This window comes from Hipposideros armiger, unplaced genomic scaffold (assembly GCF_001890085.2).
Source record: "Hipposideros armiger isolate ML-2016 unplaced genomic scaffold, ASM189008v1 scaffold_5, whole genome shotgun sequence".
In the NCBI taxonomy this organism is placed as follows: Eukaryota; Metazoa; Chordata; class Mammalia; order Chiroptera; family Hipposideridae; genus Hipposideros; species Hipposideros armiger.
Genome location: NW_017731355.1, coordinates 8917792 through 8933943, shown reverse-complemented (window position 1 = coordinate 8933943; position 16152 = coordinate 8917792). Strand labels below are relative to the sequence as shown.

The window sequence follows — 16152 nt, the reverse complement described above, 5'->3', positions numbered from 1 at the left end:
TCATGGGAAGCATTAAGCTGTGGAAAAGGGCTATGTAGTTAAACAACAATAGATTCCTGGGACAACAGATTTCTAATACAATGTGATTCTAATCTAAATTTCACATTTGAAAATAAAGAACCCTTCTGTGTTTCATTTTTCATTACATAGTTCACTCCTGATTTCCAAACTGGTGAGGCAAGGTATGAATGGGGCTGAAGAGAGTTGGGCAGGAAGATTAGGGAGGACTCTATTGAATAGGGACAATATCTGAATTTTATACTGTGGGTGTAGATGCTGACATTGAGTGGTTTGAAGGGTTCCTGAATGATTGCATGTTAACTTTTTGTAATGCACTCTATGTGTGTTCGGGAGTGGGGGAGCTGGTGGATAATGACCCCTGACTTTGTTTACTTTCCAAATCTGTTCATTTCACAGATTCTTGGCAGACCCATACCTGGTTCTATAGATCTGGAAGGAAGAAGGGAATTACTGAATTGTATTAAGGCTTCGTCCCTGGCCTAAGGCATCAGAAAATGGTAGAGCTGAAAATGACCTGTAGGTGAACCTAGCCTGTAATAGCCCCTCCATGACAGACAATGAAATAGGCCCAGAATTTAAGTTATCTGCCCAAAGTTGCACAGTTGATTAAAAGCTCACCTCCCAATTCAATCTCCATTTCACTTTTCTCCATAATCGGCCAAGTGAATAGAGAAAGTCTTTATATTTTGTCACTTTAAAAATTGTTTATAAGTCCAAATTATTTTGTTTAAAAAGAAGAGGGTAATGTTTACATTTAACACACTATGTAAATATGGAGTTTCTGTGTATAAATTTGCTCAAATGTAAAGATGCCACTGTGCAAATGAGATTCAGATTTTTAGGTAAGGCTATTAGGGTTATACAGAGGGTGCCAAAAAAATGTATACTCATTTTAAGAAAGGAAAAAAACTGTATTAAAACTGTAAAAAACTGTATTGTAATACTCAATATATACCAATAACAAAAGATGAATACAAGTCATGTGTACATTTTTTTTGGCACCCCATATATGGCTCTCCAAAACTTAGGTTAAAGAAAACGAGTTATATTGGGTTGTTGGAAAGATCATGATGTATTTTTCTGTTTTTCGTTGCAAAAATGTGTCATGACTTTTCTGACAACCCAATATTTAATGGAAGTCTATGTTCAGACAATCTCAAGAGGACTTTATTAAACATTAAAAGAAGAGGGAAGTCAATTCTTAAACTTTAGTGATAACATGTTTCTTAGAAGTAGTACCACTGTTTATACCAAGGTTCAAGCTAAGAGAGGATCAGTCCTTTATATCCCTTGGCAAATAATGTGTGAACAGTCAAGCCCTTAATGGAAAACCAGTCACTTGACCCCTTCCCTTCTCCTGTTCTTTTGGCCTTCCCTTGCCAGCCCGGGCATCAGGGTCGGACATTCCCATGATCCTTGTTCCCAAGGTGCCTGCCACTCAGAGCCAGTGGGGTGGGTCTGGCAACTGGGTCGATGGGTTCTATTCCAGATTCACTGCAACATCAACAGAGCCATTGCAGTTCTTTGAAAATCATTTACTTCTTTTGATTATTATTATTTCACTTTTTACTATCCCCTGTGCATTTTCAATGAAAACCATTAAAGTCAAGTCCCCAATCTTTTTATTCATTAGAGGCAGCTCACCTTCTATTTTTCTGAGAAGGCGTATATTATTACAGGGCTCCTCAGCCTCATTCCCTACCACCTCAAGGTTTCTGTCTTCATTCATTCTCTCCTCCTTCCTTCCTATGTGAAATTAGCATAGCCCTTCTTTCAAGCCAGGAGTAAACCTCTCTACTTGGACTCTGCACTCCCGTTTCCTGTTACTTTCTAGGGGCCTAGGTTTTGACAATAATTCTGTCTCCTTCCTACATACTTGGTTTCTTCTCTTTATTGGCCCTTTCCTTTTTGCCTGAAAACATGCGTAGTTTACACACATACATTAATTAAACAACCCTGCTGCCAACAAAGCTTCCCCTGGACTTTTTAACCTCTACTAACCTTTTTCTCCTCCTAACTGTTAAGGAAGGAAAAATAGTTTTTCTTCTACCCTTCTAAGTTCTCAGCTGGGAACCCTATAGCAAAAGACAGATTAATAAGGGGAAAAGCAGCCGTTTATTAACATGTATACCTCATGTATACAAGGGAAATACCCAGGGAAAAATGAATAGCTCTCAGAGGTGGTTTAGAATTCAGGCCTAAATAATATCTTAAGCAAAAAGACAAAAGAAAGAAGTGGAGGAGGCCAGTTATGGGGAGGTGATCAGCCAAAGCATGGTAAATAAAATTGTTCTGTAGGTTTAAATTGGTGCTTCTCCTTAGGCAAGAGTCTCAGGTGACTTAGTTATCCTCTCTTCCTGGTACAGAGAGGGAGGTACCCTTACAAATGGAGGTTTCCTTTATAAATGTAAATTTCCCTTATAAAAAAGGTAGCTTCTAGTCTGTTTTCAGGATTTCTCCTGTGTACTCTGTTTCCCAAAATAATCTACTCAAAATGATCCTTATGCCAAAGAGGCAAATTTTGAGGTGGCGTATTCTGCCATTCTTCATTCCTCCCTGAAGGCTCCCAACATCTCTCCTAACTCCAAGTTCATTCTAAATACGAGTGTTCTCAAGATTTGATCTTACTGTCATTTAATTTCTCTCTCTCCCTTAATCATGTCTTTTTATGATTTCCATCATTGTTGCTGTGTAGGTCAGTCCCAAAGCTGATTCTCCATCCTGATCTCTCACCTACTCTCTGAACTTGCACATCAAGCTCCCTGCAAACTTGCCAGAACATCCAACCCACCGACACTGAAATTCACGAGTCTAAAACAGCGCTTGCCATCACCTTTCCCCCACTTCTCAAAACTAGCTCTTTACCTGATTCCATCAATGCAAATGACAATCCATTCTCTCCATCCCTCAATTATGAAAGGTCAACTTCACTATTTTTCTCATTGAACAACCTAAGTGGTTGTCCGTTTCATGGCCCTTTGCATTGTCGTTGGAAATGTATATCGATGCTGTCTACTCTTTTCCATGTTGATAGTTGGCGATTTAGTTCAGGCTGCCCTAACCCCCAGCTGGACTGCTTTGTTGTTTGAGTTCTTGCTTCTCCGTAGAATATATTTCCTGCTTCCCCTTCTACACTTCACCCACACAGTCTTGTATCTCTAAATAGCCAAATTCCATCTGCCCTGTAAGGCTTAGTTCAAAGGCTGGCTCTTCCATGAAGTTTTCCATGATTTCTTTCCTCCCCGCCCAAATAAGAAACAATCTTTACCTCCTTAGCAATCTTTTACTCTTTCATCACAGCAATTAGTACATTCTAGTGTGTATAATGGCAATCTGCATTTTGTTTTCCTTTCACAAGATCTTTGAGGAGAGTGACCACACCCAGTTTCATCTTTATCTTCCTTATAGCAGACAAAAGCAGTTTGGGGTTGTTTTCTTTTTATGTTCGTTTTTAATTTCAGCTTTATTGAGGTATAATTAACAAAAGTGTAAGACATTTAAAGTGTACATCATGGTGATTTAATATACATATATACTGTGAAAGGAGTACTCCCATCTAGTTAATTAACACATCCATCGCTCACTTGCTTGCTTGCTTTTCTTTCTTTCTTTCTTTCTTTCATTTTTTCATGAGAACATTTACGTTCACAAATGCATTTCGTTTATCGTTCATTTATTTAATGAACTTTCTTGAACCATTTATTTTTTTTATGCAGAGTGGGCTAAATACTCTAGGAGTCCTCTAGAAGCTCGTAAACTACTGGGTGAAACAGACAAATACTGACATAATTACAATACAGTTAGTCAGTCTGTCCATAAGTCTTAACTGAATGTCTGCAATGTGCCACGTGTCCTTCAAGAGGCCAGGAGGACTTCAATGAACAAAACGGTCCAGTCCTTTGTTTTCTTGGAACTTACATTCTAGTGTTGGCAGACACAGAGGAAACACATAAACCAGTGGTTTTGAGATCTGGCTGCACATTAGAAATCACTGAGGGGTACTTTAAAAATATACCTATGTCCCAGCCTCAACTCAGACAAATTAGATCAGAATCAGCCAGGATTGGACCCCACTTACAGAAACAAATTACTATAAAAGAAAATATCAGGTAATAATAAGTGCTGAGATGGATTAAAATAGAAACAGGTCAAATGATAGAAGTTGTGTGTATGATGGTGGTGGTATTGGGGTGTTTACTTTTGTTGGGTAATCCCTCAAGGCCTCTCTGAGGAGGTGGTATTTGAATCGAGACCTATATTATGGTGAGGAATCAGCCATGTGAAGATCTGGGGGGAAAGGGTTCCCAAGCAGAAGGTTCTCGTTCCTTTCTGAAATAAGGAGGGGGTGAAATTCCAGAGAAAATGTGGCTTTATTCACATATATGTATGATAATCTATAAAATATGTCTTACATCTACAAAAAGCAGATTTTCAATTAAACTAGGCAGGCTCCAAATGCAGAACACGTGGCTGCTCTGTGGAGTACGTGGTCTAGGCTGGGTTTTATTTAGATCAATTGATTTACACAATCATGAAGAGTACTCTGTTTAATTATATTTTTCTACACTGCAATCAGCGATTACAGGGCTTGTCGTCTTAATTAAACACCAATCTTATTGTTTAAAATAAACTTAGGTACTTGGTATGATCTCTTAGATAAATAAAATAGAGAAAGCAGTAACTTCTCTTAATTCTATGTGGGGGAACCAGGGGAAAGTTGTAGAGGAGTCATTCAAACCACATGGAGTCCACCTTCTCTGGCTCATGTTTGAATGAGGGAAGATCAACATGTTTGAAAAATCAAGCTCAGAGCTGGCATTTGTTGAGAACGTTCTGCGTGTGTGCTGTGTGCTTTTTCTTATATACATTACTGTTTCCCACTAGTTTTAAGAATAAGCCTATGAGATGAAAATGGTATTTTTTTCTATGAGGATACTTTTGGCTGCTAATGAAAATAACTGCTAGTAGAAGAACCACTTAAAATGACCTAAGCAATAGGAGACTTATCTCAAGACCCCCTGAAAGAAGGATAAGTCCAGAGTTAGTTATTCACAGCTGAGCAATATTCTTAACAACCTGAATTCTTTCCTTCCTCCCATCCTGACATCCTCAGCAGGTTGGTTTATTCTCTTAGGCATGTTCCCTCATGGTGCCGAGATGGCCACTATGATTTCAGAATTACTGTCAGATTTCAGTGTCTAGAGGCACAGTGAGGTGGCTAGTATCTTCTCACGTACCACTTTTTAAGGTTACAGGAAAGCTATTTTCGAGTAGAATTCCCCTCACAACTCACATGCTTGTCTGTGAGTGGCCAGGCAGATGGCCCACTGTGATTGGCTAATTTAAGAGTTTCCTCCTGAGGCACTTCCTCTCTGAAGAACAGCCACCGAACCCTAGAAAGAAGGATTGGTTCTATTTGCAAGGAAGAAGGGGTGAATGGTTACCAGGTAGGCAGTCAGTCAATAGAGCTAGCCACTATTATTATTCTATTTTATAAGTAAGGATTTCAAGGCTCAAAAGGGTTAAATCACTTACCAAGATCACACAACTTTGAGTTGAACAGTGTTTCTCTACATTTCCCTTTGAGAAACACACACACACACACACACACACACACACACACACACACACACACACCCGTACACCCATACACACAAACCAAAAATCTGTTTTTGTTGCTGGTGATGATTTAGGTAGATTGCAGAAAGAATCTTAAAAAAAATGCAAAATGGCTGATACAAGACTAAGTAAAGGAGAACCTTCTAAACAAATTATTCCAGAAGAAAATACATCAGGCCCTATACAGCAACAAGAATGGCATTCAGTTTAGACAACCAGCCCTGTATGCCTGCATTGTGAAAGAAATAATAATTAAATTGAGTCTTCCTGACTGGTCGTTTAAGTCAATTTGATCTAAAGGAAATCCCCCCTGGACCAAGAAATGAGCTAGAGTGGCCAAGGTTCAGTGTATGGTGTCTGCCCGACTTAAATGAAAACCTTGTTTTCTCTATAGAGGTATGTATTTTGCTGATTACAGCACCTGTAAGAGAAGAATGAGTAATCTCTAGAATTTTCGATTAGGAGTTATTTTGAAAGTAGGTTTTTACTTTCCAACTCCGGAGGCAACATGCGGTTCCATTATTGTTGCATTTTCTTCATGGCTCTTAGTTTCTACTTTGGTGTTTTATTTCAGAGGCTACGTATGTAAAGCAGCAATAGTGAAAAAGGGAAATTTCAGTGTAATTGCCTTCATTACAGTGTTTTGACTGCTTGTCTCTAGGTGTATTTCTGTGCATTCTCATCATACCAGTCTAGGTATTAATTGTAGGAGTACCTTTTCTGTAATAAATGATTGAGTGCTTCCTACTCTTATATTTGCATTTTTAAACAGGAAAGTAAATTTCTAGACTTTGCCAACAGAGCCCTGTATAAGAAGGGTATTTATCTGTTCTGTGCAGAAACATAGGAAAAAAATTGTGAAAAAATTGAAACAGGAAAAAAAAAATCTGTCATTTTAAAGGCTTTGCTTGGAGAACTCAATTGATCCTTTCTTACTTTTTTAAACCTCATGAATCATAGTTGTGCTTAGAGAATATTGTTGTGTATAGGCATTAAAGACTTTTCTCTAACAGTTTTAGTTTGCCCCCTTTGGTAAAAGACTTGATATAGAGCAGCCCCCAAATTTTCTGTTAATTCAAATAATAAAAAAAATTTAAGTATGCAAAGATGAAAATCCCTAGGCAAAAAAATAGTCCAACTTATCTTTCATTATAGGTCTTAAAACGATTCTAAAATACTATGGTGTAGAAAAATAATATTCTAAGGCTTCCTACACAGGAGAACATAGTAATGAAAGAACACTGGTTTGGAATCAGAATCACTGGGGCAAGTTGCTTAAGCTTTGTATGCCTCAGTTTTCTCATCTACAAAGTGAGAAATATTGGGTTGTCGGAAAAGTCATGATGCATTTTTGCAATGAAAAACATAGAAATAATACATCATGACTTTTGCAACAACCCAATAATAATGACAATACCTACTTCACAAAATTTTCAGGAGAAAATTATATAATGTATGTAGAATATTTATTTAGCATAGTGCCTGACTTACAACTATTCAAAGTGTAGCTGTTATTAGTGCAATTGTTATTGTTACCACAAAGCTGGAGTAGAATATCCTTCATTGTATCCATGGGATTCTTACCAAATTCTAGCAGAAGTGATTATGGCCCAATGTTAATCATAGATGCTCAGGATCTGGAGTGAGAAATCACATAAAGAAGCCTATCTCCTTGGATAATCATGTCAATGTTTAGACTTAGTTAAATGTCAATCTCAGACATGCGCTATATGTTCAGTAATCCATGAGCTTAGTTATAAATATTTCCAGTTTTCCTTCCCAACTCATAATAGGCTTATCCATTTTAGTTAGGTGTAGCCATGTATCTTGCATTGGCCAGTGAAATGTGAGCAGAAATAATGTTCATCATTTCCAGGAAGAAGCTTATAAGAACCAAGATATACCGTATTTGCCGGCGTATAAGACGATTTTTTGGCCCTGAAAAATATGCCTCCAAGTGGGGGGTCGTCTTATACGCCAGGTACACTTCAGATAGACTGCCCCATGCCATAGTGGCCTCCCGATGCCCGCCCACTTCATTCCACATACCGTTCAGGCATCAGCAGCGCTGCTGGGTGTATGCTCGGCTGTTATGCGATTTTGCTGTTATGCGATTTTACCACACTCGCAAAATCGCACACAGCCGACCATACACCCAGTATGATAGCGCAAAATCGCGAATCGCGATTTATGTATATGTTTGATTACATACAGCCTTGTGACAGTTTTCCTGCATGTCATAAGCATTTGAATATAAATATAAATGTTGAAATAAAATCTGATATTGTTTTACCTTTTATTTGGTGTGTGGAAGGTGTGCGGAAGAGGGGGTAGTCTTATACGGCGAGTATATAACAAACTCTGTATTTTGAGTGGAAATGTTAGGGGGTCGTCTTATACGCCCAGTCATCTTATACGCCGGCAAATACGGTAAGCACATTCCTTGGTAATTGGCCATGGTAGTAGCACAGAAAGGGTGGCTGAACGCTTAAGCTTATATCTTAAAGACAACACAAAGATGATCTCTCCATGACCTGTGATGGACATGTAGTGAGAGTGAGAAATAAGCATTGCTGTCTGAAGCCACTGAGATTTGGGGGGTTGTTTGTTACTGTAGTATAACCTAGCTTATCCTGACTGATATACTCGGGTTACCCCTTTAAACTTTAGAGAAAAAAATATATTATTGGAAACAGTACATAAAATGGAGGTAGAAATTTTTAATGACTATTGTGTGTATATGTGTGCATGCATATTATATATATATATATATATATATATATATGTTTATATTATACATAAGCATCAAGAGACTGAGAGTCTTAAGTTAAACAGATTTATATAAAAATTTCCAGTTAACTTTCTTATTAAATAAGGTTTTCCATTTCATAAGAGGAAAATGAATATACCAAAATTACCAGCATATTTTTTTCGGAGGGAGTCAACCATGATGCCAAAGTCAGGACTCTGAATTCCAGGCCTGATATTATCGTTAGGTAATGGTCCCTCTGATGGAGAGCTTATTCAGAATGGTGTCTTGGGATGCAAAGGATCTTTCTGAAAGAAGATAATACACTGAACCATGCCCATGGCCTTTGTCTCCAGTAAGAAAGTAGCCTTCCTTAGCCTTATTGTGATGTTCCAGTTATAAACAATGGTGCTTAGTACATAGAGGGTCTTAAATAATAGGTACTGAATAAATAAATGGAAGTAGCCTATAGTTCTTCCAAATGTCTGGAAAGCCTCTTTCATGTCTGCATTTAAAAAATAAATGTCTTTATTTTGGATGTTAGTTTAAAAACATCTTGGCATCAAGACTTACGTTTATTCTTTTTTGTAATACTTTACATGTGACCAACCATATACCTACAGATTTAGGCTATTTTATTTGATATTTTTTACTGAATTTATTTCATCTGATTATTTCACTTGGGTCTCTAAAACTGCATTATGAAATACCTTAATTATTTAAATTAGGAACAGATTAATTATCTCCAGTGTACAAACTCAAATTAATTTCATTATTAACTTGAGTTTTAAATTGATTAATCTTGGAGTGTTTAAGGAACCAAGTGAATTTTTTTTCATCCTTAAGGAGAAGGGCATATTTGATTTGATGAATCTCTACTTTCTATCACACCAATTATGCTAACAGGGGCAAGAAATTTGCAAGAAAACTTGGGATAGATTTTATAAACCAGCCAGAAACCTGTGTGTCTGGGGCTTCTGGGGGAACAAATCTGTGAGTCATTTTAAAAAACAAACACATAATCACAGTGCATGTTGTTACCATGGTAATTAGGCCTGTCGGGTTGGTTTACTTATGTTCCTGCAAAGCGAAGAAAGGGAGAGAAACTGAGAATTCAGAGCTTTGACTATCAGCCTCAATTATTGCAAGAGAGGGTATAGAGGGTTCTTGAGAACATACTGGCACAGTCATCCTGAGTGGGAAGTGAAGAAACTCTGGCATCCTGCCTTTGTTATTGAATGTAGGTTAGCCATATTAGTGTTGAGTGTTGTGATTCACAGGGGAGAAAAGGACCATTTGGCATTCTCTTGGGAAGAAGGGGGAAGATATGTTTTTTTGTCTGATATATAATTACATACAAGCCTCTGAAGTCTACCTGGTGAACTGTCTTGTGAGCAAGTGCACAGGGCTTTAATGATCCTCTAAGAGGCACCAAATGCCACTGACATAACATTATTGCAGATTTCAAGGACCCTCGGTGCATTATTCTAATACGGCTAGAGACCGGCTTTCGTGAGGCCATTGTTTCAGATCTGATCCCCAAGTAGACCAGATATCTTTCCTGTATTTTGTTGAGTAGATATCACTCCTTTATCTTGGACAGTCATCTTATCATGCAGGCCCCTTGGTCACAGAGGAGACCAGAGAGATTATGTGAGCTCTGCCAAACTTGTTTCCCCTCCAGGGGAAAGTAAAGTCAAAGTATATGCTTGGCTGATGGACAGTCAACAGTTATTGGGCCAGTGAAATTATTATAAGAGTTATGATTCTATATGGAGAACAAACAACACCTTTAAATTAAAGGTTTGTGTTAGTGCATATACAAAACTTTTTAAGAATGTTTCTAAGTTCACTTTTAGAAGTCTAGGTATCAAATATACAATAGGCTTCCTTATCTGTGGGGGATACATTTTAAGACCCGCAGTGAATGCCTGAAACCATGGATAGGACCCAAGCCTATATATACTGTTTTTTCCTATACATACATACCTTTTCACTTAAAGGAAGCGCTTTACGTCTTCTCTTTGGCATATCCAAATTGCCAGCATCACTACTCTTGTGCTTTGGGGCCATTATTAAGTAGAATAAGGGTTACCTGAACACAAGTACTGGGATATACCATGACAATTGATCCAATCATTGAGATGACTACTAAGAGATTAACAAGCAGGTAGTGTGTACAGTGTGGATATGCTGGACAAAGGGGGTCGATTCACTTCCTGGGCAGGATGGAGTGGGATGGCACAAGACTCATCACACTACTTAGAATGGCGCATAATTTAAAACGCATGAGATGTTCCTTTCTGGAATTTTCCATTCAATGTTGTTGAACCGCAGTTTACCATAGATAACTGAGACCATGGAAAGTGCAACCATGGTTAAGGAGGAACTACTGGAACACACTGACTAGAGTTTTATTTTTTTAGAGTATTTCTCAAGCAGATTTCAAAGCAGATTTTATTTAGAGTTAAACAATTTTCCCTTATTAAAACAATTTTTCAAATGGCTTCAAATGAAGTGCCATGGGATGTGATTAAGGGTCATAAAAAGTCAGAGTTTGTGTGTAATTGATGCACTGGCATATGATGTAATAACTACTTCTCGAAACTATAGATTTTATTTTTTTTCTTATATGCGGAAAGAAGGCACATGTTGCCCAAACTTCATTCTGTGCTATCTTAATTTTCTCAACATTAGTAAACAAAGCTTAGCTTAAATTTTTCTTTGTAAAAGAAATGATCAGTGTAATTCATGGTGATTACTGAAAATTTGAAAATGGCTTAAATTGTAAAGAAAATAAGAGTGACCCCTTCTTTTAATTAGGTTGTTGGTTGAACAATTTGTAACAGACCTGATTTCATAGAGGCTGACAAATGCTAGGTTATTTTGTTTTACATAACAATGCAGGGTGGGTGGTTTAGGGCTGGTAAGAGAGCTCTATGCCACAATATCATCAAGGAACCCAGGCTTCTTACCGTATTTGCCGGCGTATAAGACGATTTTTTGGCCCTGAAAAATATGCCTCCAAGTTGGGGGTCGTCTTATACGCCAGGTACACTTCAGATAGACTGCCCATATAACAAACTCTGTATTTTGAGTGGAAATGTTAGGGGGTCGTCTTATACGCCCAGTTGTCTTATACGCCGGCAAATATGGTATATCACATTTTTCCATCATTCCTAGCACATTTCCCTTGCTTTATGGTCTAACAAGGCTTGCCATAAGGACCTCACTGCAACCAGTAGAAAGGGAGACATTTGGAAAGGGGGAGGCATGACCCAAAACTTGCACATGTCACTTTTGCAGCCATCCCATCGAACTTTGACTTATGGCCACACATCTAACAGCAAGAGAATCTGGGAAAAGTAATTCTTCTTGACAAGCATGTGCTGATTAGAATTTTATTATAAGCCTAGAATAAGAAGGGAGCAGATATTGGGGCATATCTAGCAATTCTGCTACTTCCATTATCCTATACAAAAGAGATACTGTTTACATTTTGAAGTATCTTCTTCCAATCCTTTTTTCTAGAAAAATATATATCAGAAAGATTATAATATTTACTAGAAAATATTATATATGGTATATTAGAAGAATATTGCATATGAAAAGTTTAGAAAATGTATTATAAAAATATGTAGTTGTAAATATGTATATAATTGTAGAAACTTAGTTGAGGTCATGCTATATATAAAACTTTATTTTTTTTTCACTTAACTTTATATCATGTGCATTTTTTCCTCATTTAAATTTTTTGTATCCATTGTCTTAAAATTCCATAATGTAGAGTTTCTGTTTTATTTAATAGGTTGCATTTGATATTTAGGCTATTTTTAACGCATTGATAATAATTCTTCAACTACATTTTGGATTTTATTTTATTTTATTTTTTTGATAAAGTCAAGGAGTGGCATCACTAAGACAACTTGAGAACATATTTGAGGATCTTGACAAATGATCCCAAATAGCTTTCCAGAGAGGTTGTGCTGACGTATGCTATCGCCAATAACGTATGAGCGTGCAAGACTCAGAGCACCCTTGGACAGGCTTATTTTGCACGTGCCACTAATCATTGTTATCCCTAGGGCTCATGCTCTGAAAATAGGTTATTTTTGCCCTTGGCTTTTTTTTCCCTTTGCTGTTAATAATAATGAGATAATAGTTTTCTAATAACTTGGGCTCATTTAAAAACATATGATCCCCTAAAGTCACCTGGGAATATAATTGGTTGGGTTGAGATTGCAGCATATGTGCCAGTCTTAAGCAATGTGAGACCTCTACAGACACGGATGTTCGTTTGGTCCTAGGACCCAATGTAAATATGGTTTCCACCCTGAGTCATAGTACTCTGAATGTGAGGTACCTCTTTCTTCTGAGACACAACAAAATAGGAATGGGGAAGCACTCCCTGGGATGGAGGCAATTCTCTTTGAGCTGGGTGCTGGATAGCTTTTCAAGATCCTGTACGTGGGAACTTCCTTAGATATAAACCACCCTTGGGCACTAGGCAAAATTAAGCCACATCTGCTCAATATCCTCAGAGGTCATTAGTGCCTTGGGGTACAGGTATCTTTTATTTATTTATTTTTGAATTTGTATTAAATTTATTGGGGTGGCATTGGTTAGTAATATTATTATCGGTTTCAAGTGTGAAATTTTGTAATACATTATCTATATATTGCATTGTGTGTTCATGACCCAGAGTCAGCCCTCCTTCCATCACCATATATTTGACCCTGTTTACCCTCTCCTACCACCCCTCTTCCCCCTTACTTTTAACCACCCTGCAGAAGCTTTGGATGCCAAAGATGCTTTTTATAATTACTAACTGGTTCAATCTACCCTCTTAAAGTGCTAGGATACACACAAATGGAACTCCAGCTCTGCCCCTAACTCTCGGAGCAAGAGCGTGTTCTGTCTCTGCCACTTGGGTCCTGCTGGGTGCAAATCGGGTTAGGTCAGGAGGAAAGCTGGTTCTTGTTCATCTCGCTGGTCACAGCCTCTGCTTCCCCTCGGATCCCAAGCCAGCTTTGCGTGTTCATGTTTTCTTGCAGGCTGGGGAAGCTCATGAAGAAAGGGACTCATATTTTCATAGACATATTTTCTAAAAGAAAAAGTTAACAAAATGTCTGCTTCTTGGTTCAGAAATATAAACCTGTTAGCCCCGCCTGCTCTTAGAGCCATTTGGCTATCACCCCCAAACCCCAGTTACAGGAACATTCATTTGCTTGTTCAAGCTCTTATTGTATCATGCTGTTTCTCCTTTTCCTAAACAACACATTTTGCTCTTTGCTTTCTTGACAGCCAGATCTGCCAGGGAGCCTCAGGCTTTGGGAACTGAAGAGGTAAGAATTCTGAAATATTTTCTTCTAGGATCTTTTTGAATCTAACCAGAACTTCAAGAGAAAAAACAATATATCTTTAGTGATGCTACAGATGAAAGCATTTAACGTGTGGTATTTCTCAAACATTCATAGAGTCTTTAATAATATTGACATGGTTGCAGGATTTAAAGGGGGGAAAAAATGGCTCTCCTTCATAGTTAAAGTGAGATTTCTCACCCAGATGTCCCCATTTTCTTCTAAAACTTCCGAGTTGGAGGGCCTCTGAAGTTGCTGCCATCACAAAACGTATTCCTGTGGCACTAAACAAGACTAATTGGTGGCAGCCTTTGAGCACACATCCTATGAAAGAGAGATGTCAGGTAGATGAGAGATTAGCTCAGAGAAGGGTACACCCTGTTCTTAACAGATTGGTTGTAGACATTGTAAGGGCTTTTCCAGCAGCAACAACGATAACAACAACAAAAGGTCAATTTAATGCTGGTGAGGTTTCTTCTTGAAGAGGCTGACTTGGCTTTTGAAATGAGCTAAAGCCATTTGAATCTGGCTGTGTATTCGAAAGGTCACCATATTGCCGAGACACGTGATAATGCGTTTGCTCTCCCCAACGAAGACACAGAGTTCCCTCTAATCATTGACTGGGATTTTTATTCCCTCTTTTTAAATTTAACTTTATTATGAAAAGTTTCAAGCATATACCAAAATACACTTGAATATTTTGAGACAATGATACTGGGTTGTCGGAAAAGTCATGATGCATTTTTGCAACGAAAAACGTAGAAAAAATATGTCATGACTTTTCCAACAACCCAATGTAATGAACTTCTACTGGGTCTTTGGCAAAGTCACGATGCATATTTGCAACAGATGGCACTAGTTCATTTTTGGAAGTACTAGAGTCATTTGCATCTATGTTATTGCTATGTCATTTGACAGCTGACAGTTCTAACTTCATTCTAAAAAAAAAATTGAGCGATTTGGTTGAGTTTTGGAGATTTTACAACAAGAAGAAGATGGAAGACCAAACTGCATTTTTGCCATACTTTACTGTTTTACTTCCATAAAGGGAAGAATGTGCGTCAAGCTTGTGAAAAGTTGCATAAAGTTTATGGTGACAATGCTCTACAAGAACATCAGTGCCAACGATGGTTCACTAAATTCCATGCTGGTGATTTTGATCTCAACGACGCTCCTCGGTCAGGGAGACCCACCGAGGTTGATGACAACAAAATAAAGGCATTGATTGAGTCAAACCCACGTTACACGACACGAGAGATTGCAGAAACATTGAACATTCATCATTCAAGCATTCATGACCATCTGAAGAAGCTGGGATACGTAAGCAAGCTCAATATTTTCAGTTCCACATGAACTCAAAGAAGTTTGTTTGACGGCACATATAAACATCTGCGATATGCTCATTAAATGTGAGGAAAACGTTTCTTTTTTGAAGCAACTGATAACTGGTGATGAGAACTGGATTGTTTATAGCAATGTGGTGGGCAAATGGTCTTGGTCTCAACGTGATAATTCGCCTCAAACAACATCGAAAGCAGACATTCATCAGAGGAAGGTTATGCTCTCAGTGTGGTGGGATTTTAAAAGTTTCGTGTTTTTCGAGCTCTTACCAAGGAACCAAACAATCAGCTTGAATGTGTACTGTCAGCAATTGGACAGTTTGAATGAATCCATCATCCAGAAACATCCAGAGCTTATTAATTGTAAAGGAGTTGTGTTCCATCGCAACAACGCCAGACCACACACAAGTTTGATCACCCGTCAAAAATTATTGGAACTTGGATGGGATGCGTTGCCACACCCACCATACTCACCTGACCTTGCGCCGTCAGACTTTCACTTATTTTGCTCTCTTCCGAACTCCTTGTGTGGTATAATGTTCAATTCAGATGACACTGTAAATCAGCACCTTGTTCAGTTTTTTGCCAATAAAGACAGGTCCTTCTATAAACGAGGAATTTCAGAGCTCACTGAAAGATGGCAAAAGGTTATCAAACAAAAAGGGCAATATATCATTGATTGATCTTTGTTCTTTATATAAATAAATTACCTTTGAAAAACAGAGACAAAATACATCATGACTTTTCCGAAGACCCAAAATATCCCTGTTCACTCAATTTCAACAATTATCAACTCATGGCCAGTATTGTTTCATGATACCCCCATCCACTTCTCTTCTTTTCTCATTGGATATTGTGACAGTGGCTTGAATTTGGTTGTTGGATTTTTAATTGTTTATTTACATTAGTGGCTACAGCAAAATGCTAATAAAAATAAAACACACTTATTGGACCAGCTGAGTGGCGCGATGGTTAAGAGCTGGCTTGGGACGGCAGAGGGCCCTGGTTCGGATCCCACATATGAGGGCCAGTGACACTGCCCTCTACAGCTAAGATGCTGAAC

The 16152-nt window shown here is 38.1% G+C and overlaps 1 protein-coding gene across 3 annotated transcripts in view; it reads left to right on the top strand.

Annotated features, from left to right (window-relative positions):
* The window catches only part of GNG2 (G protein subunit gamma 2), a 119636-nt gene that overhangs the window by 4559 nt on the left and 98925 nt on the right, over positions 1-16152 (top strand). Inside the window, exon 2 of one of the 3 annotated variants that reach the window (XM_019645636.1) lies at positions 13698-13734. The exons of 1 other annotated variant lie outside the window; for it this stretch is intronic. The gene's annotated coding sequence lies outside the window, so the exon portion shown is untranslated. Of the gene's footprint in view, positions 1-13693; positions 13735-16152 lie in introns of all 3 variants that reach the window. One more of the 3 variants, XM_019645626.1, reaches the window with a different exon arrangement.